The sequence below is a fragment of the Meleagris gallopavo genome, chromosome 13 (assembly GCF_000146605.3).
Source record: "Meleagris gallopavo isolate NT-WF06-2002-E0010 breed Aviagen turkey brand Nicholas breeding stock chromosome 13, Turkey_5.1, whole genome shotgun sequence".
Lineage (NCBI taxonomy): Eukaryota > Metazoa > Chordata > Aves > Galliformes > Phasianidae > Meleagris > Meleagris gallopavo.
The window spans coordinates 14,388,386-14,410,127 of NC_015023.2; the positions used below are offsets into that span (position 1 = coordinate 14,388,386).

The 21,742-nt window shown below is 35.8% G+C and overlaps 1 long non-coding RNA gene across 1 annotated transcript; it reads right to left on the reverse strand.

Moving 5' to 3' along the window:
* Positions 1–6,725: 6,725 nt before the first annotated feature.
* Positions 6,726–11,815, reverse strand: LOC109369726. The gene is made up of 3 exons (XR_004161157.1): positions 11,728–11,815; positions 10,310–10,405; positions 6,726–6,797 (listed from the first exon to the last, which is right to left on the reverse strand). It is a non-coding gene; the product is annotated as an uncharacterized LOC109369726 (long non-coding RNA).
* Positions 11,816–21,742: the final 9,927 nt, after the last annotated feature.

Below are 21,742 nucleotides of genomic sequence, written 5' to 3' on the forward strand. Positions count from 1 at the left end.
TTTTTAACTCAGCTCTTTGCCTCTGACAACATGATTGGGTGATGATGTACCACCAGACAAAATGCAGAATACAGGGGAACTGCACTTTCTGCTGAAGAAGTTACAGTTTAATTTAGGACTGTCATATATGTCCCCAGATTACCTATGCAGACTCAGTATCAGTTAAGATATGCACAGAATGAAGTTACTGGGGAAAAAGCTTATTGCCCAGGCAAAACCAGGCACAGCCAGGCTCCATGTGGGCAACATAGTTTGAGATGGATCAGATTTAGTGTGTCCATACAAACAGAGAGTTACAGTCTGGGTGCACAACCGCAGTTATCTAGATTAAAAAAAATCCATATTGAAAAGAGCCATACTGAATATTTCCATTACACACAAAATCAGTCCAATGCTCTTCTGAAGTATATAACCTACTTTACAAATACACAGCACTATATAGAAATGCATGGCAATCCAACACACGCTGGAAACATTGGACTAACTGAGTCAGAGGGGATGAGATGTAGAAATGCTGTACTGAATATCTATTATTAATGTTCTATTATGTTATGTTCTATTAATATTATGTCCTGTTAATTAATGTTCTATTATTAATAGAAAATTATGACTATGTCTATTTAAAAAACAGTTTTGTTTGGTTCAAATGAGCTAAATCCTCTTTACACTTACAGAATCTCATGTTCCCCAAAGGAACATAGGAAGGAAACAAATTAAGATTTTCACTTCCTGGACACAAATATTAATTAAATTGGATTAATTCAACTAACAAGAGACACATCTTCCTTAGGAACATTTCAGCAAGAAACGTGCAACTCACCAAAAACACTTTTGGCAAATAAAAAAATCAGTTGCAATGATAAATATTAAAAAGTAAAAAAAGAGCTTGTTATAGAAAAAGAGAGTTATTTGCACTTAAGCCCATCTGTTTCTTGTGCTCGTGCAGTTTAGATTAAACTACTTTATTTCTGTCTGCTAATTAGGACTATTTATTACTGACACTTCTCGGATATTTATACAGGAGCTTGAATTACAATTCTTAGAATAGTTACTTTAATATGGTATAAACACAAACAAAGAATGACTCTAGAGGATCTCTAAAAAAAACTGAGCAATGTCAAATCCTAATGAAATTGGTGGCAGTTATCACGGTTAGGAGAAACTCTCAGTGAGTTGTAGAATCAGTCTTTGTCAGCTGAATTGTGATTTCTCATTAAACTGGCTTAGCACAGCACACCAGGGATAGCTAATCTACAAATCAACCCAAAAAGAAATCTGATCATTTTTGTTACAATTACGAAGATTGTTTCGAAAGTATTGAAAGTGAGTGTAGAAATACTTATCCCTGAAATCTAATTAGAAATTAACAATTCAGATAAAGAATGAGTAGAAGTGGAAAAGATGATCAAATATTCACCAAATTATTACGCTGAGTTTTATAACACTCAGACTGATGGATGAGAATTTCCAAATTTACATTGATCAGGAGCCTTGGTACAGTCAAGTGCATCACCAAATGCAAATATACAAACAGGAAAGTTTACAACGCAATTTCAGGACTTAAAGGGAGTTTTCCTAACTCTTTCAGAGTGCTGATGTCTGAAGGCATATATGGGGGCACATCAAGGGAAAATGAGAACTAAGACAGTTTTCAAAGTAGAAAATGAAGCCTGAGAAGAACATTAAATGAACTGAGATATGAAAAGATTTAAAGAACTCAGGCACATTAAAAAAATACATAACAAAGATATTTATGAACCTAAGTGTTATTTTTATACTATTGTGTATTACTTCCAGTGACTAGCACAAAATTTCCAGTCGCCAGATAAGGACCAAATTTCCCAGTATCTGTAGATAAAAAGAAAGTTCTTTCAGCTTTTAATATAAGCAAAAGAACACTCCATAATCCAAATAGATCAGATTCATTATCAGATATCTGCTGAATATTAGTACTTTTCTCAAAAGCCAGCATTTGTAAAGATGCTAGTTCTGTCCATTTGGTCCTTATCCATACAAGAATTTAAAGAGCCATTCTCTACTGGCAATATGTCATTAGTATCATCCTAATCATTCTTTTTTTCCTCTGGGGTGATTAGCTTATTACATCAAGTACAAATACCTTAAAATGAACAAGGACAGACTGTTGCCCCGCAGCCCTCCAAATAAACCTTGCATCATTTCTTTCTGAAGTATGATTAAATGAAACAAATAATCCTGTTTGTAGAATTGCATGTCCACAGCACAACAGAAATCCGAAGAGGTACAATTCCAACTATGAAAATAAACACTATTTGCTGTGGTGTCCCTCAAAAGACAGCCAAAAGCATTTGTTAGTAAATCCATTATTTCCTCAACAGGACTTGTTTATCATTGCTTTAACTCCATGCACAGATAGACAGAAAAATGCATTTTGGCCTGATAGCAAGTACAGTGAAGTCCTGGAATTTTTGTCATCTAGCCTTCCTTACCACCCGTGTAGAAAGGATTCATAAATGGCCATGCTGAGTAGATATCAGTATCTACAAGGTCAGGAAAACCCACAAAAAGTTAAGGAGTAATGCAGTTCTTGGAGAGAGTTGTTAGATCACAACCTGAGTAGAATCCCCAAGCCATCTCAAAGAAAATTTAGCTCTGAAAGCTGAGTTGGTAAGAATACCTTCAGAAAGTACAACATCAGGCACAGGAAACAAAACAGAGTAGGTATTATTTTCACATTTCACACATAAGCACTTTAAATACATCTAATTTACTTATCTTGAGCTGAGAGTGGTATTTTAGACATATTTCAGGCATTTCAAACAGAAGACTGTGGCAATCTTTAGAACAGGTGTCATGAAACACCTACCAACACAAGCTTCCTAAAACAAAATTTCTTGATGTGCTGTTTCAAACAGTAACACCATATGTACCCTTACTGAGCAGAACGGGGCTTTCTGTTCAACAGGTATCTTCTGCTGAATAGCAATAACCATGTGCTCCTTGTTAGCAAAATAGGAGGGAAACAGTGGGATTTTTTAACGTAAAAATCCTATTCCCAACCAAATGCAAACTTCATCCATGGACAGATTTACATGAAAGGCATTCTTGTCCAGTTTCCAGCCTGTGCTACCTAAGTTAAATGAAAACTATGTTAAAATGATTTCAGTGTAACTTAAGTCAACCAAAACTAACCATATTAACTCTCAAGCATTCACTCAAGCTCACACGCAAACCAGTCTGCATACAACAGTAAGCTTATTTTGATTCAAGCAGTAAACTATTGAGGCTGTCAAATACTACAGTATGCAAGATATACAGTAACAAGTAAAAAAAGGGAATTCATCAGCTTGAGTAACAGTCCCATAGGCCTTCTGAGAGTCTTTCAATGTAGTAACTGGTTTCCCTCACTTGAAAATTTCTGAAGCTCTCTGATCGTCAGACAGTCTTTCTCACTGTGACCCAGAAATTTCATCTGAACCCAGTTTGTACAAATCATGGGAACCAGGATGTGGGTTTCCTGACTGAAGGCTGTCATGGTCTGAATTTCTCCAAAACACTCCCTTCAATTACAAAACTAGTAATCTCTTCTCTCCTGACATCCTGTTGAGCATCTGTTTTCAAGTCTGGACAGAGGCAGTCAAATCCCAGTTCATTTGCTTTAGAGCTGTTCTGGTCCAGACCTTCCACGTAGAATGAATAAACTTCACTCAACTACTTCAGTTATGAAATACATGCCAGAGACACATTTGATTTCACAGTACATCTTAAAATTTACACTTTATGGATAGGAGACCTTGAATTTATAGTATAATTTTCTTGCCTCGGGAAGATCTTGTTCTGCCACGGTTTTGACTGTGAGACAAGTCCCATTACCAGAGAAGATGGATTTCCCAGGCAGTCACTGCATAAGAAATGGGGATGGCACCCTTGTGAATAACTTGAGTGATTTGGTACTTGTCCCATGTCAAGAGCAAAAGAAAGGGTGAGTTTGCACAAAACTTGGATAACCTGAACCTTAGAGCTCTTTTACATAATACTTTAGACATTTCTATGCATGTAAGCTGACATGGCAAAATGGGGAGAGTGTTTTGAATTAGTTGTGTGTAAGTAAAAGTAGGGATTAAAACTCTTCACATTCAGAGATGGAACTTGCAGTTCTCTGCTAAAGCAACTTGCCAACAGCTGAAGAAGTTGCTTAGTCCAACAACAAAGGCAAACATTGTCCTCTGCTCAAACTGCAACAACTGTGTAACTTCCATGAAACCAAAGAGTCAGTCTATCTGCAAGCTAACTGCAAATGACAATATGCCCAGAAGAGAAATACAGAAAGTCTGCTGATAATTACAATCCAAGATACATATGATTCACTCAGTAGGCTTGTCAAATTTTACTTCTTACCTTGATTTTTTTTCAGACAAAGATGTTCACAACAAACTGTACAAGAAGTTGCAAGCAGCACTGTACATCCATGTGCTTCCTCAGAGGAAATACCACAACAGTGGTATTGAGCCAAAACTCAGAATTTCATCTTCAGTTTATATATATAAGAAAGGTATGTACTTATATTTCCCCCAGTAAACTTCCTCAGCTCTCAGGAAGTTATAACTTAGGAACTTTCTGTATTTTTGTAAGTTCTAACATCTTTCACCAAGGAGTTTGTCTAGATATCTTTTTAACCCACTTATTTACGATTCTGATCTGTACCCTGTCTTGCAGCAATATGCTCTGGAGTTTAACTAACTTGTTTCTAACAGCTTATTTTTCCTTTCTAATTCCTACCATTGGATAATTCCATTTGACATTGACTTATGCTTTCACCATGAGAGAGATCCCTCCCTATACCACTCATAATTTTTGTTGTGTATTTTTACCATCTTTTTGTGTCAGTGTGATTTTTTCTGTGTTGAAAATATTAAACTTTCATCTGCCCTTGGACACAAGACATTCTGTTCTTTGTCCCCCATCTCTATTCCACTAGTTCTGTTTTAGCCTTTCTGAGATGGGTAAGCAGTACTACAAACTGTATTCAATCTGGAAATACCTTTTCTCTTAATCAGCTGGAGAACGTATTTTTCTTAACTGAAAGTTATAAAGGTAGAATAGAATACAATTTGGTCATTTCATTTAAATACCTAAAGTGGGGTGGATTTCATCAACGTTTTCAAAATGTTTTCTAAGCTTTGAGAAAACCTCTAAGAACCCTTGAACCCTGAGAAATCCAGCATCTCAAAGGATCGGGCTGTAAAGTGTTATCTACACCCAGTTCCATTGCCCCTTTTACAGGCATTTAAATTTAGTAGAAAACAGAATCCTGGAGGGTTAATATTTTCTAAAACAGCTCTAGTTCAAGACAATCAGTGCAGCTTTTGATAAAACTGATCAAAAGGCACTTCTTGACAGCTGGGAAACATGAAATTCTATTACATGCCCTCTTTTAGTTTTACTCTTTCTTCTCAGAAGACCACTGTTTGTTTTGTGTAGTAGGAAACACTATTCCTGTGTCGTTTGACTTTTGCACGAGCCCTCATATCTTTACACCAGAGTAAAAGTAGTGTGAGATTACAAAGAAGTTCTTTGTGCTCTGCTGTATTAAAACCTTTTTGCAATTTATCTTTCTTTTCTTTCTCTCCCTCTTTTACATTTTGGCCACAATTTACACATCGGCGTCTTCTTTCTCTGCTATTGTCTTCATATTAGATGAGAATCCCTTTGAAATGATCCTACAGAGATTTCTACAGATTTCTCCTCTTTTCATTAAAATTGAAAGTGTTAAAGATAATGTAATTGGCATTAGACTACAAAGAAAAAAAAAGAAAAAGAAAAGAAAAAAAAGAGCAGGGTGAATTGCTGTGATCCTCTCAAGGATAGTTCGTGTTAGGCCAGTGGAAGAGGGCAAAATCTTGTCCTGATGCCTTTTAAATCTCTGCGCTGATCAGCGGATATATAGATCCCCCATTGACAAGTAATTAGGAGCACCTTAAAACTGCTTTCTTTTAGACTAAGTACAGAAGCTGCAGGCTATATATATCAGCTCCATGCCCTCTCACAGGAGAGGACATCTCAACTGGCCACTTAACCCTTTACAAAGGCTGACTGGATTTTAATCTCTCTTTCACAGTCGTTAATTAGTCACCTCTCTCAGCACCTTAACAGTTTTCTTTCATGCCAGTTGAAATCAGGACACTTTGCAGAGAATGGCACGCAAATTAAACCAAGCATTTAGTCAGTAACAGTCCACACTCAGTTTAAAAAGCCCTTTGGGCACAGTGTCTGCTCTTTTACACTGGTGGAAAACTACAGGACGTCTAAAGATCTCAGTCTCTAACCTTCCTCCATATTCAAGAATGCTGAGGCAGTAAAACAAAATTCAATCCCTGTAATTCCTTTGAACCAAACGTTGACATAACTGATACAGAAATACTTAACTGAGGCATCAGCTATTCCCGATCATTTCTATGCTATCAGATCCTTATATTAGTTATCATCCTCAGTTAAGTTTAGAATTGCTTTTTAAGCTTTTCTATTTAAGCTCGTAGCTTTAAAATGCAAGTCTCTGCGTTCTCAGTTCAGTGCTGCTTATTGAGCATTTGGGGCATAAAGACGCAGCATTGTCTCCTAATTTGAGTTCAGAATAGGGGGGAAAAAACCCTCAAGATTCACTAAAGGTGCTCACAGAGAGGAAATCAGCAAGCCAGGTTGACCTTTCTGCTTATCAATTTCTTCTTTCATAAATGGAGTTGAAAGTCTTACCTTATTTACCCGAGGTACTGCGTATAAACCAGCTGGTTGGTTGGGGTTTTCAAGAGGAAAAATACTGCCTAAATGCCAAAGAAAATAATTAATGAATAATAACTTTGTGGGTGACACATCTGTGAGAGCTTTAAGTGACACACTGCCTCTGAACACATTTACAGAGGACCTGAGGGGGTGCATTTCCTATTCAAATGCTGTGGTTTTAAAATTATTATTATTATATTTGGCAAGTAGATATTTCTGCTTACACTCCAGATAGATACAAACCACAGTTTCAGCCATGTCTGTGGGAAAACTGTGTCAGTGGCATCAAGAAATTTCTCAAGAAATATGTCCTCCATTTCATGGGAAAAGGGCAAGTGCAGCATGCTCTCCACAGTGCTGGGGACATGGATAACTGTGCAAGATCTAATTTTCATCTTTCATTTTCACTTTCCTTAAAAGCTGAACCAAAAGAAAAAAGAAAAATCCTCCAATGTTTTTAAATGATTGATTTTTTTCCGATCGAACTGACATTTTTCATTAAAAATGCTTTTTGGCACAACTGTATCTTTCAATTGGAAAACTTTCCACATGAAAAATTTCAGACAACTGCAATGTAACAAATGCAGCAACAGTATCTTCATGTCTAATACAGGGCAATTCATGACTAACAATATAGAGAGATTGGTTTTCTAACAACAGGTATTCGATTTTATATAATGTTCATGATTAAGCTGTGCGCTTGAGAACATCCGACTTTCAGCACTTCAACTTGAGGCAATTCAGTCTGCCTTCTCCCTGAACACAGTACTCAAAGAAATGACACACTTTAGGAGATAAGGAACAACCTCTTCTGCTGATCTGCCAGGAACAGCCAAAAAGGGCCATTACAAATCAGGGCCAAGCTTGTAGTAGAGTTTAGCTCTACTAACACTGGATCTTTTGGAAATTTGTGGCAGCTAAAAAATATGATTCAAGAACTGTACCGTAGACTTGAAACTAAATACGTGACAATATGTCCAGGCTGTGTACATACGATGGAAAAAAGTGCAGTATAGCACAGCCCTGAGCAACTTCTCTAACTCCAAGTTTTCTGGGCCACTTCCACAACATCCATCCCACACGGTCTGTGGACTCATGGAAGATCTTCCCCCTGACATTGCTGTGTTCTGGATAAGACACTGAGTGACAATCCTTCTCAAGGTTGTCATTTCAAGGCAATTAATTTCCAAAATTGATGGATTTAGACACAATTTCTCTTTTTTTCTGCCCTGTTCTTAAAATAAAGTAAGAACACTTAGGCCCATAGGATTATTTCCTACCAGAATCACCACAATAGATTAGACTCTAGTTGCCTTCTACAGTATATGGTCTTTGAGCAAATCCCACCTAAACGCTTTTCTTGCTTTAATAGTAGCTTTGGCAATTGGATTTAGTGGCCATCTCTGCTCTGTTCCTTAGTATGCAAATATACAACTTTGAGGAACAAATCTTCCCTGTTTTTTTTATCATTCAGTAATCTTAATGACATAATGTAGAACTGTTTGTTCAAAGAGTAACAGTTTATTCTGCAGAAAGCTGTTTAATTATGTTAAAGTCAACATACTTCTAATGCCATGCTTAAAAGCTAGCTGTTTCTTCAATTTTCAAGCCCATCTTTATACATACTGCAAGCTATATATTATTTCATTTATTCTATTTACTACAAACACTGCCTATACATCATATGGTATTTACTGATTACTAAAATTACCTGTTATAATATTTAGAAGAGACTCAAAATGCTTTCATTGTATCTTTATGAATAGTTCTATTTCTTTCTTTTTTTTTTTTTTTGTTCCCTTTTAACATTCTCCTTACACTATCTCTGTCTTACCAGCTGTCAATCTCACTGCAAACTCCTTAAGTGTAGTGGTCTCTGCTACTGGTGTGAAAACCAAGCCTCCTCCCAGCTCCCCTAGTGTCATAGCCCTTTAGCACAAGCCCTTTTCATGCCTGCTCCCTGTTGCCCTTACTTCAGCCTCTGTGATTTAGAAGTCTATTTCTAAGTGGCACTGCTATTTTAGTGTAATCATTGGTTTAATCCTTTTAAAAGTCTGCGATCTCTTCACTGGATAAGTATTGAACATCTCCTTGAAAAAGTAAGATTTTTAGATCCACTTTTACTCGCTAATCTATAGCTGTTAAAGACATTCACTGTTGCTTTTTTTAGAGTTACACCTTTCTCAGACCAGAAATTGATGGAGGTGACCTATACTATTTTTACTTTTCTTGAGCTTTTTCTGATAATGTCAGCTCTCCTTGCTATGCCATGAGGTTGCATAGCCCTGTCACTCCAGTAAAGATTAATCCCTCTTATTTTGTGTGTCCCAGACTATTTGATTTTTAACTGATACAAACCTACACTGTTCCATTGAAGATGAGTCCGTGAACCAATAAGATGTCTGCATGATTATTGTCAAAAAGACTTTGGGTGAGTAAAATTTTAGAAAAAAAAAAGAAAAAGTTAATATATATAGGTGATCGCTAGGTACTTCAACAATCTGAAGCTGAAATCTGAATTTCTGAGCAGAAATACACATTTACTCCAGAAATGCATTCATCCATTATAATTTCTCTTCCACCCCAGCAAACAAAGCTTAAAAGTAATTACAATCAAGAAATGTAAATTTGTAAGATAAATAAATAACAAAAACTTCAATTGTCACAGAAGTACTGGAAAAGCACTAAAAATGCTGAGACTTTCATGACTTTATTGCTCATTGAAATATCTGAGACAAAATGTCAAAGATAGAAGTAAAGTGCTATTTGAAATACCAAATGGAAACCTCCTGGAATTGGTTTTTAACATATAAAAGATGTTGTTTTTTTTTTTTTTACCTCTTGGCTGCATTTAAATACAAATGGTGCCAAGAAGACAACACAGGACTGAAGGTCTTAATGGGAAGTTACAATGCTCCTGTCAGCAGCCACAAGGAATTTTCTCCTCTCAGAGCTAACCCACCAATGGCAACATCCCTGCTTTAGGTCTTACTGGGGTCACACCCTTCAAGTGCTCACTCTTCCCCAGTTACACTTGGGAAGCTGCATACTCAGATTTTTTTTCACTACCGCAAACACTGTTTACCTCACTTTTATTTAAATAAGCAACCAAATAAATTACTTGTGACAAGAAGTGAAAAAAAAGACCTTAAAAAATGGTGCACTAAGATTGACTTTCAGAGTCATTTTTGGCTCAGCCATCCCTATTTGTTGTTGTTTTTCTTTGTCTTTTTTTTTTTTTTTGCACTCTCTTTCAATGAATGCTCAGAGTGCATGATCTTTACTTACTATTGGTTCTAAGAAAACACAGTAATAAGTTACATTGATATTTCCCAAAAGGAAAACCTAGACTGCACACCTGATCACAGTATATGCATACTAGATGATTTGTTCGATTACCAATCTAAATGCAGTTTTTGTACCACATGAGTAATGTAATGAGACCATGTTTTCCCACTGTAATAACTAAATTCTGTTCTATATTACCAGGACCATTTATTTTAGCAGAATATTTGCATAACACGATATTATATCCAGTAAAGAACAACAATACCTTATAAGGCAGCAGAAATTGGCTTTGTCAGAAAAATTCCTTTGTTGGGAATGGCTGGTGCAGTTTTCTGCTATGTTAGTGGGCTGAGATGGCTCACTGAAATGTTAGAAAAATATCAAAGTTATAACACAATTAACACTTTCAATAACAGTCACCTAATGTATTAGCTTCTATGTTTAGTATTAGTGAGTACCCAGGGAATTGCAAGAGTCATTATAACCCCATAAAACCTCGCTGGTGTAACCCAATGGTTACACTCAATAGTCTCTGTTCACTGTTATAAATTCAATGACTATCTAACTTACTTCCAGTATGAGCCCTTACAAGTCTAGAACGGGGTAGACTTATATTCACAAGTTAATTACAGATATCCAAATAGGAAGTATGATGGAAAATACACAGGCATGTCTATGGGATGCTCATAGATATTTCAAACAAAAAAGGATACTAGCAAGTATGCCCAGTGAGTGACTTATTTGATAGTTAATTTTTGTTCAATGTCTCTCACAAATCATAAAGACTTTGTTGGATAATTTTCATAAGGAGAATGAATTACTGGCATGACACAGTCCTTCCATGACATTTTCTAATATACTTCTCTGTCAAACTGTGAAGTTAAGTGTTTTCATTGTTAAGCTAAAGAGGCTTAGCATTAAAAACTTATGGAAATGGCCTTAATACTGAGATTTACTTCTAGAATACTTTTGAAATGTAGTATCCCCAGGTATTTTATAAAAAAGATATGCTCAATTTCCAATAGCTTTTGCTGAGTTTTTTATCTGTATTCATAATCCAGAATGTGCCATTATAAATAATGAATCAATTGGCATCTGCAATGCCCACGAAACAGCTGTACATCAAAATTTACTATTGGCCTGATTATGCATCTCTGAAGTGGCTGAGTACTTTACTTCTAGCTTCTGTCAGAAGTTTATTGAGCACAGAGAACCAATCTTCATGACAGACTATTGGTCTGCATGTACAGTTACATACGTTAGTAATCTGACCGAGACAATGGAATGAGTTCATTGGCTGGTACTTAAATGAAAATGTTATTTTTAAAGGTATATTTTAATTCTGTCATTATAAAAAGATAAATATCAAGGAAGTGGGTTGAGGATTTGTTTCAGTTTGAGACTTCACTTTATGACCTCAGAGATCATCCTTCCCCAGTCCTTGTCACCCCGGGGCAATAAAATGCTATCTGTGTGGTACTGTTGCCCCCTGCTGCTGGAAGGGATGGTTTCCATAGACTTAATTCTTTCAGGGCCTTCATGTTCAGTATGAACATTGATCACACATCTGTTTTGCCCTGACCCATTTGCAATTGGTGAAATGCAGCTGAATTTAACAAAGCACAGCTATCAAATTACCATGAGTGAATAAACATCAATGAAATGGCCTATATCAAATCTTACCTTTTTCAAATCTGTCTCTGATCCCTTCTCAGCCTTGTACATTGATTTAGACATTCTGCCTTTACACTCCAAGTGAATTTGAATATCCTATAAAACACAAATAGTTATTACAGTCTGGAATGAAAAGAAAAAGGAAAACCTGGTGGAAAACTTGAATGTATATGATTAGCTGATACATGAGAGAACAACACATTTGAAAAATGCTTTTGGACAGGCCAACTACCCTAAAAGCCAGAGGAAAGCCATGTTTACATTAGTTTATCCTTGTACTGCTGTACATCTTTGTGTAACAGCATATACAGTTGTAGGTTCAGAGATGCAAGGTCCTCAGCTGTCAGCTCTATGATAAGCTCTCTGTTATCAGCCGTCAGTGTCTAAACCAATCTTGAAGGAATTTTTTCACAAAGAAGATAACAAACCTGAAAAAAATGAGAGCAGCCAGCATCCAGTTTATTGCCATTCTACCCACTGTTATACCATTTTCTTACATTAGATTCTGTCATCTTACAGCGATCTTCCAACCAATTCCTACTATGATGTCATGATTCTTTTTCAAACTTTTTAACCTTATTTTTGCAAAATTCATAGAATTTCCTCTAAAAAAAATATTAGCATTGCATTAACCACATTATAAAATACTATGTCCTGGTGAACTGCAAAACACCTGATGTCATCTCTCATAGGATTCTTTACTACAAAATAAAGAAGTGGAAATCTAGGATTTTGATTGAGGCTGTTTGATAGTCAAAAGATGCTGGATTTATATAAAAAAGAAGAAACAAATATTCCTTTTTTAACTCCCTATATAATACAGAAAAGCTTGAAAAATTAAAGCCACACCTAGGATGCAATTTTCTCTGTTATCTGCCAAAGCCTTGTCCTGGGCTACCTTATGAACTAAGACTTAGACTTGACTTGCATTTACTTTAACTACAGTGAGATCTTAACGTCTCTATTGGTTATTACTGTCCAAAATCTTACACTCTGACTGTAAACAGAAGTAATTCTGTGTTCTAAATGTTTCCACTTTCAAAAAACTCTGCTACTTTCATCACTTACTCAGCAACTGCTAATACACAAATATGGAATTTATAGTCAAGAGCATTGGAACTAAAACTACTGCAAAGGCATTGCACATTTCTTATAGTTATGCCCCTCATTTTGCTAGTTAGTCACATATTTAATGGCAGCGGGGATCTCTTCAGAATGGGCTTTGCTTATTTTGCTTTGTGCAGGGTACTGCATGATCATTATTCAGAGTTGTAAATAATTCCTAATTACATCTCAAGGGGTCCATTTTGTCTACCTAATTCTTGAAGAAAATACTCTCTTCTGTTTATACAAGCTTGAGACATATATTTAAGCTGTGATGGTACAAACGTTTACCTGCAAAGAAACATCTCATAGTGGGATTGCTCCCATTTTCGCATGACTTACCAGCATGAGCACACAGGGAATGAGGATGCAGGTATGAAGGCTTCTGTCTTTTACAAAAAAAAGGAATCTAAACATAATTCTGCCTTGAGCATATAGTACTCACAACCAAGAACATGTGGTTAATGAACAAAAGCCTTTTACTTTTTTTCTTTAACTCAGGCTGTCACTATCTGCATGTTTACTTGCCAGATGCATCCCAGCTGCTAATTAAGCTTGAACGAATTAAGGTGAATTGAATCTTGCCTGAGCATCTGCTATTCTATTAACATGGCAAGTAATGAAAGGAAGATGATGCTACACCTTTAAAAAGGCCATTTATACTAAGAAGTACTTCTTGCAATACACTAACATAGATACTTTTTCTTAAAACAAATAACTTGTAAGAACAAACTGTGCTATAGTATGTACCAAAAGATTGATCTATGGTATAATCTCTGCAGTTTTCTTGGTAGATTCTCATTATATACAAAACTAGGACTAAAGTTTTAAACTATATTCAAATAAGGAAGTATTAGATATCAATCAGTTGAGTTGCTTGATCAAGAGTGATGCACATATAGTCAGTACCTCTGTTTTTGGTCAATATTATACACAATAAAAAATTCTAAGTAGTTCTAAGCCTTCTTTCCTAGAGAAAGGAAACAGGTTTTGCAGTATATCTGTGAAAAGTCTCATTTGTGAACTCTTGGGTTTTCTGCAGTCCCCAAAGGTTCATCCTCATGACCTAAGGACACGCTCAGTGATTTTTTTTGAGCAGAATGACATCCATCAAATAAGATAATGATCTAAAAGGAAACAAAGAGAAGGAAAATATTTTGATGGTGATACCCTGTCAAAGTGGGGAGTCATCCAGTGTACAATTTGGAACCTAAATACCTTTGCTGCATTTCTCTTTGTTCTAGAATTACCTAGATCTATGCCTGAGCATGGGAAGAACTTATAATTTATATCTAGAAAGAGGAAAACCGTATGATTCCTAATATTGTAGAGATATAACAAAAGAGATATTGTGAATAATGCTATAGAGATAGAGTGGTACCAAAGTAGAAAAGACACTGCCTTTCTGGGAATAATCCCTATATTGAGTCCAATAATAGTACTGAGGCTCTTCTTGTGCATTAAACAAATACCTATTTTGTGATACGTTTATATTATGCAACCAAAGGAATGTAAAACTAAGCAAAACACAAAACGGTATGCAGGACAAGATGTTTGATTAGGTCTACCTGTGCTGAATACACAGTTACAGCTTAAAGAGCTTAAGAGTTTTGCTCCCTGTAAAACTACAGTTAACATAGTATGAAAGAAAAACCACAGTATTAAAAATAGTTACGAAAGGGAAGCAAAAAGTAAGTCATTTTGATCTTAGAGACACTTTTAGGTTATTATAGATGCAAAGAAGATCTCTTCATAAAAGAAGTATAAAAATGATTAAAACTCTGTGCCTTGAGAAGGTGCAGAGTCTGCTTTTACACAATTTGCAGTAAGTCTTTAGAGCGATAAAATCTTGAATATTAGATGTGCATCCCTTAGGGCTTTCATTTCATTTTTATACTGAAAAAAGGCTAATACAAGTTCATAGTAATCAAAAATGGTGATAATTGCTACTACTAAAATTCTCTGTAAAAAGTTTGTGCTGTCTTATCAAAAAGCACGTGAAAATTAACCAAAGCGAGTCCAAGTTAATAAATTTACTTATTGCACAAGAGACAACTGGAAAGTGAAGTTTACAAATGTAAATGTCTAAAATTTAGAAATGCAGTTCCTCAGCTGTAAGCATGATAAATACAAGTTCCGTAAATGGTGTATTGTGGCTATTAAAACTAAGGCTGTACAATGTAAAACTGCTGAAAAAATGTTTCTTGCTACATGACTTCCCATAGGAATATGCAGTTGAAGGAAAATTTAATGGACCTTCCAACCAATAAAGAATGTTCTTTTGCTAAAGACAAATGAGAGTAACAGTACCATTTTCTGACTAAATATGATTAAATATCAACGCCCATTGTGTTTAAAAGAAAAAAAAAAAAAAGAAGCAAAACAACAAAAGCAAACAAACAAAATGCCAAAAGTTATTGATCCAAAATTGGACAATTGTATTTTTTTTAAGAAAGATTAACAGAATTTTGCCAGCTCATAATGGTAGCTTAGCACCATGAGAAGAGTAGTTAATAATAAGACTCTGGAGATCTTAATGATGCTTGGCTTGTTGTAGACATTACCTGAAACACATTTAACTACTTGGATAAATTAATCTTCATTGCTAGATTCTGTCTGAGTAAAATAAACCAGAGAAATTTCTCCAATATGCACAGTGAGAGAATCTAAAATATAGACTATAGGACTTAAATTTTTCACCTATTTTGAATAAATCTGAGTATTTCATCAAATCTAAATATTCTAAATTTTACAATAGATAAAATACAGTAACAAGCTGATTGTATTTTCTTTTCCACTGGCACATCATGAGTTGAAATAAGCATGAAAAAGAGTATAAAATGGAAAATTATTCCTAATTTTTATTGAGTCAAGGTTCATAGTACTTTTCTTCATAATTCACTTTTAAAGTGTATCCAGAAAAAAAATCTGACCTTTTCCAACTAAGACATGAAGCATTCCTGAAAAAGTCTTAAATATCCTATTTTGAGAACATTTGTGTTGAACACTTATCAGGGCAGAGATACCTAGATCTGTGCAATAAAGAAGATCTGTGCAATAAAATAGAGGCAACTCTGGAAGTACGAGTAAGAGCTGAGGAATCTACAGAGAAATCTGCACGAGACTTAAGTTAGTCAGGAATAGTTCTCATACTCCTTTTTAGAGTAATAGAATACAAAAACAGATGGCTTAGCCTTTGCCAAGACAAAGCCATACTGAAGCCATACCTAAACTGCCTACTTGTTCTAAACATTTGCAGTAATTCAGTTTTTACCAGCTCAGTCAGTTGAAGTGCTTAAATACCCTGACCATAAGTCTAACATCAGTTTTATCCTTTACTGAAATCTATTCCAGTGTCTTCTTGATTCCAGCATAGAAGTAATAGCTTATAGTAATTTTTGAAGAGTAGTTAGAAAGGAGACCTCAGAGAAAGTCCATCAAGGATAGAATCATTCTGCTTGAAAATAAAAATTGTTAGAAGGTTACTGTGCATTAAAAAAATTACAGCAAAAATGAAAAGCAGCAGCTGCAGGGAATGAATTTAGCAATGGGGAACTAAAGCATTTGTTTTCATGTTTTTCAGGATTATGGGTAAAGATGGGATCTTCAGAGCTGCTGGAATCTTTTTGATGCCTTCAAGTACTGAGCCTCAGAGAGACAATCTGGGCATGAGAGAAGTCCATACATATTTAGAAGTGGCAATTATTTTCCAGTGCTTTCTACATATATCATAATAAGACATAAAATAGAAATAAAGAATGAAAGGTATAAAGATGCTAATTTAAGCAGAACAAACTTTAGAATTATGTATAAGGACTCTGACATGTCCAACTCTGGGCAGCATGCAGCGTGGCACAGCTGGCAACGGGACCCAACCCTGCCCTGCACCACCTGCCCCCCGCTGTCCCTGTGGCTCTCTCCTGCTGAGCTGCCCTGCCCAGCTGCCGGATCACACCCATCATTCACCTACAGCCAAACATTTGTGTGCTATTACTGCTGTCTGAGCTGAAACCAGGGCACGGGGAGGGCGCAGTGCAGTGCTAACTCAAGTGATAGCAAATAATTTTATGCTTTTCTATTCAATGGCTAAACACAGCCCTGTGAATAGTGAAAAATACATAGTCATGTTTTCCATTTTGGAAAGGAATTTGAGAACAGGTTCCAAAATTGCTGAAAAAAATATTTATTTATTTATTTATTTATTTATTTATTTTTGTATATTTGCAACTCAGTTTTCTGTTGGCATAAATACATGACCTGGAAATTTTCAAATGGAGTGTGAATCAGACATTGAACTTAAAAATCTGACCATGTCAATCATAAGCCCATCTTAGCAGAGAAAAACATCCTTCACAATCACGCTTTATCTGTGTCATCACTTTTTGGCAGTACGTACATTTGTGAACAACTGTTTTCAAGGATGAAGTATTGGAACAGTAAAATTTCATCAAAAATCTCTGACAAACACCTTGAGAACCCACTAAGAATCTCAGCCACTGCCATTGAAGCAGCCTAATATATCAGCTTCACAAAAACAAGATCAAATATCCTACTAGTTCTGTGCTTTTGTTGCTCTCTTTAAAAAATAAAAAATATTAAAAATTAAAATATGTACTGTTACTTATATACACGAATCATATATTTTATGAGAGCTGCTCTGAAAGTCATGCCTGCCACTTTAAAGCATGGTTTCAGAGAAAGATGTTGGTGGTATGCCGGTAGACGTTGAACCTTTCCACCAACACTCCATTAAATTTTGTTGCTACACAACAGATGACAGCAGAGGGGCAGTTCCCTAGCGTATTTTGAGGCCTTCTAAAAGTTTGTAAAGCATTTTAATATCCTTCAATGAAAGCTCATGCAGTAAGGCAACAAATCACTGTTAAATATCACCACCAGTTCCAAGACTCTAGGCAGCTCTTTATTCTCATCAGTCAAATTCAGCAACAGGATTTTAACGTGTCCACTTCCTGGTTAACTCCAGGGAAAAGTCTACTTGGCACCACTATACTGCTATGTTGAAGTCTCTTGTCAGAGCCCTTTCATCACTAGTGACAGCTGGACTGGCAAGGTTGTGACTCCTTTGGCCAATCCTGCTTATGCTACTAACTGAGTGAAGCACCAGCATGAACCTTCCAGACTTTCACCCAGTGGCACTACAGAGAGCTCAGTTGTCAAGTGTTGTTACTTCTGGAGCTATCAATCTTTTCTAGACAAAAGATGCAGAAGGCAACCAAGGAGGGAAGAGAATCATTTCATTGTCTCTCCTTCCTATTTCTGCTCTGTCAGGTTTTACCTGGAGGTGAGAGAGAGAACAAAGACTAGGCACATCTTCCCTCCACTTATACACTGGATTGTACAACTGCTGTTTAATTTAGTTCACTTAGGAGTTCTTTTTTCCCTACGTTCATAAAGGCTGGGCCTGAAGTAAAAGTGTTCACTCTCACTTATGACTGATCTTAAGTTTAGACAAAGTTTCAGTTTAGCATAAGAAACATATGTATGGCTTAGTGATAGGAAAACTAAAAATACTCATCACCATCATAGCCAGAGATTCTCACGGTAATTTAATTAGGCCTAAGGGCATTCTTTACAACACACAACTATGATATATGGGTCCAAGGTGTCAATGGACTCTGTAATACCAATATGCTCCACGTCAGAAGTTTCCCAGCCTTCATTACTGATGCTAGCTAGTGGTCTTCACTGAATATGAAATTGATTTTTAAACAGTGGCTCAAATAGAAGTGCCGGTAAGCAGAAAGGAGTTAGTCTGAAACACAGCTCTGCAGAGGCAGTTTACCATGCTAGATTTTCTATTATTGTCCTGTTTCTACATTTAAACATGAATTTTTCATATCAGTGAGAAAACAAAGGAAGTGTAACATTCTTGGACAAATGGTCTGCGTGGCTTTGCATGTAGAATGGTTAAGTAAGCGCTTCACAATAAGTTGATCTAAAAATGAAGGTCTACAGTAGTTTTGTTGTTTAGCTAATAATAGCACCTTGGAAAACAAATAAGCAATCGTCCAAATTGCACAAGCTGTTATTTTTTTATTTTACTATTCACTAAATAAAAAGTTATTGATCTCTACAGTGGGAAATGGCCGAAAAACAGTAACATTCAAAAATACATATGAACACTTATACGCATTTTATTTAGAAATGAGAAATTATTTCATTTTTTGTTAAATTTCACTGTATCTGTGAATATGTCAAGATGACAGAATTTCATTTAAAAGCTGTGAAGACAGCTGACAGAAAGTGCATTAAAAATTAGATTTTGAATTCAAAGAATGAAAGCTTTAAATCACTACAGGCATGTCTGTAGGACAAGATTGATACCAGATGCTATTTAGTACATGTTATTAACAAACCATTCAAGCCTTGAAGGGACCTTGTCACTACATAACTTCTGTCTATGTAAATAAGATTGAAGCAAGGATTTATATTGCCAGTGATATCAAGCATCCAGTACATCAAAGAAACAGGACAGAAAGTACTGCTCAAGTTAAAGAAAGTACTAGAGAATGCTAAAATCTATGACTTTCCCCTGACTTTGCTTACACACATAAATCACTTGACAGTGTTACACAAAATCTATCCTATGAATGCACTGGCTTGCAGAACAAGAACAAATGCCTATGATTGTCTCTATGCTAAGAAAAACAATTAACTAAATATTGTTGTATTATCATAATGCAACATATATTAATGCAGATTATATTAGATTGTTAACTATAAAAATATATAATATGGAACTTGATGAAAATTCATTTTTTTCTCTCTTATTTTCAGGGGTCTTCCTCTTGTCATGTGGTTCACAAAAGAAGCAGTAACACCACAGTTTCAACTACTCTGTGCTTTGGGGAATACTGTGATAGCAATCTAAGAGTCTAAATTTTGTTTCTCCCTGAAAATCTAGTCAATAACCTCCACTGACATATTCATTCGATGCTAATTTGACACTTCTGCCTTCTCCTGTGGTCTCCCTAATTTATCAAAACCAATTTTCCTTTGCTTTCTACCTTAGTCATCACATGCACACATATCTACAAGCCACTTCAAAGTGATTGCATAAGCTACCAAAGGATGATAATGTAGATCTTTTCTTGATTTCATAATTTTTAAAATTGAAGAAAGCATTAGGAGGTCAGTCTGACCTTCAATCTCAACACTCATTTTGAATTAAAAAAAGGTTTCAAAAACATCCAGTGTCGATCTCAAAACTGGATAAAAGAGAATGCACTGTATCTTTTTGTATATTTCTGAATAATTATTTACAATATAACTGTTTCTATCTCTGTTTTGGCTTGATTTGCCTGATAGAAAATTTTAGCACTACATAAATATTTGCTACAAAACCTTGAGGAATCTCAGTCAGCAGGAGATTTGAAAGCAAAATTTTAATGGGTTGGGAGTTGATTTGTAAGGCCCTATGTGCTCTTTGTCTGAGATACTGCAATTCCTGTGCTGGCCTACAATCATGGTGATTTCAATATCAGCAGAATGTTCTCTCCAAGAGGAAACTGTAGAACTTATTTGTCCAGAAAAATCTTGAGACTTATCTTTGTTCACTATTAGGATATTTTCCTGGGATTTGTTTGTATTCCATGAGTAGAATTGCAGCAGGAAAATTATGTATTTTGGAACCAAAGAAGGCGAAATCTCAGAAAGCAGATACTGAGACACTAGGTACCTTGTTCCAATGACTTTTCACCTTTCTCTATCAGTAAACAAGATGAGATCTGTTGGAGTCATCCTGAACAAACAAGTGGGAGCCTGTTTTGGTAAGAGCAGCAGGAGAGACACATGGTACATTCGCAGGATTTTTTATATCATGACTGGGCTCAAGGGTCCAAGCTTGACTTCTGATGGGTGGATTAGAAAGGAGTAGTCTGTAAACGTATCTTCACTAAGATTTACTCCTCCAAGTTTCTCATGCTTTTTAATGAGGATATCTGGCCTATCTTAATTACTACTGGAAATATTCAGCATTTATCTGCCTCAGCACTTGACAAATAAGAATACTGCTCTTTCATTGAAATTCAAAACTGCCATAAACTCTGCTTGCTATCTCTTTGATGATTTCAGCCCAGAAACATTGCCTAAAAGTTATGCCTACAGTCTGGATTTGCTGTAATTCCACAACGACTCACTTTTCTGGATTACTATTATTATTTTATTTTAGCCTCCTACTGATCTGTCAATTTGGAATTAGAACATTACTGGTTTTACATATTATTGAAATTTATTCAGTGCTGTGTTAAAAGGAATATCAACATACAGGAAACTTTATACTGTAGATGTGTATGTACATACACACACACAGACACACATCTCTATATGATGTGCTTTCTTCTGCTTCCTTTTCAAATTAATCACATTCTCTTTGTGATTCTATTCATTGTAACATCATCCCCTAATGTGACTATTACATCCTCATCACAGGCTTTAGTGAAATCTGTATAGATGTCCTTGATTTGAACAACATCCAGCAGATTTAAATTCTGCAATAAATTTCAAATGGCAGAATTTTATTAGCACTTCAAGTTCTAGTGAATTACTGAGGTTGCAAAGCGCAACTGTATTTGATCTATTCAGCCCACAGGGCATATTTTCAGAGACTGTTGATAAATGCATTGAGGGGGAGAGGATATTCCTATTTGTTTTCCAAGTACTTAAAATAATTTAGCTTTACTTTACTCGAAATAGAAGGAGAGTTTTGGTTTCACTTTTAGGACTGTCATAAAACAAAGATGACCTTTCTAAGAGCATCATTTTTTATAAAACCTTAAACTCTGAATGCTGATTCTGAAGTGCTTACTCCACCCTACTCTTGTTTATGAAATGGTTATACAGCTGTATGGCTGGTTATAAATAACACTGACAGGACTCTCTAGCCTTTTCTAGTTGCTAG